Source organism: Arachis hypogaea, chromosome 11 (assembly GCF_003086295.3).
Source record: "Arachis hypogaea cultivar Tifrunner chromosome 11, arahy.Tifrunner.gnm2.J5K5, whole genome shotgun sequence".
Taxonomy (NCBI): domain Eukaryota; kingdom Viridiplantae; phylum Streptophyta; class Magnoliopsida; order Fabales; family Fabaceae; genus Arachis; species Arachis hypogaea.
The window spans coordinates 61790013-61791273 of record NC_092046.1 but is presented as its reverse complement, the minus strand read 5'-3'; the positions used below and the strand labels follow the sequence as shown (position 1 = coordinate 61791273).

The 1261-nt window shown below is 38.5% G+C and overlaps 1 non-coding gene across 1 annotated transcript; it reads right to left on the bottom strand.

The window, feature by feature from the left end:
• Nucleotides 1–805: 805 nt before the first annotated feature.
• LOC112725301 (small nucleolar RNA R71) lies at nt 806–912 on the bottom strand. Its single transcript, XR_003164418.1, has one exon. It is a non-coding gene; the product is annotated as a small nucleolar RNA R71 (small nucleolar RNA).
• Nucleotides 913–1261: the final 349 nt, after the last annotated feature.

Genomic DNA, 1261 nt, shown 5'->3' with positions numbered 1-1261 from the left:
ATTTTAATTTTATCATAATTTTCGAAAATCATTAACACTTTTTAAAAATTAATTTTCGAAATTCCCTCTCCCTCATCTTCTTCTATTTATTTATTTATTTACTAACACTTCTCTTCATCTCATATCTCTGCTCCCCTCACCCTTGTGTTTGGATTCTCCTCCCTTCTCTTTCTTTACATTACAGTCTTTTCTTCTTCTACTCACACAAAGGAATCTCTATACTGTGACATAGAAGATTCAATATTTTCTTTGTTATTCCCTTCTTTGTCATATGAGCAGGAGCAAGGACAAGAACATTCTTGTTGAAGCAGATCCTGAACCTGAAAGGACTCTAAAGAGGAAACTAAGAGAAGCTAAAATACAACAATCCAGAGACAACCTTACAGGAATTTTCGAACAGGAAGAGGAGATGGCAGCCGAAAATAATAATAATGCAAGGAGGATGCTTGGTGACTTTACTGCACCAAATTCCAATTTACATGGAAGAAGCATCTCCATTCCTACCATTGGAGCAAACAATTTTGAGCTTAAACCTCAATTAGTTTCTCTGATGCAACAAAACTGCAAGTTTCATGGACTTCCATCTGAAGATCCCTTTCAGTTCTTAACTGAATTCTTGCAGATATGTGACACTGTTAAGACTAATGGAGTAGATCCTGAAGTCTACAGGCTCATGCTTTTCCCATTTGCTGTAAGAGACAGAGCTAGAATATGGTTGGACTCTCAACCTAAGGATAGCCTGAACTCTTGGGATAAGCTGGTCAAGGCTTTCTTAGCCAAGTTCTTTCCTCTTCAAAAGCTTAGTAAGCTTAGAGTAGATGTTCAAACCTTCAGACAGAAGGAAGGTGAATCCCTCTATGAAGCTTGGGAGAGATACAAGGAACTGACCAAAAAGTGTCCTTCTGACATCCTTTCAGAATGGACCATCCTGGATATATTCTATGATGGTCTGTCTGAATTAGCTAAGATGTCATTGGATACTTCTGCAGGTGGATCCATTCACCTAAAGAAAACGCCTGCAGAAGCTCAAGAACTTATTGACATGGTTGCTAACAACCAGTTTATGTACACTTCTGAGAGGAATCCTATGAGTAATGGGACGCCTCAGAAGAAGGGAGTTCTTGAAATTGATACTCTGAATGCCATATTGGCGCAGAATAAAATATTGACTCAGCAAGTCAATATGATTTCTCAGAGTCTGAATGGAATGCAAGCTGCATCCAACAGTACTCACGAGGCATCTTCTGAAGAAGAAGCTTAT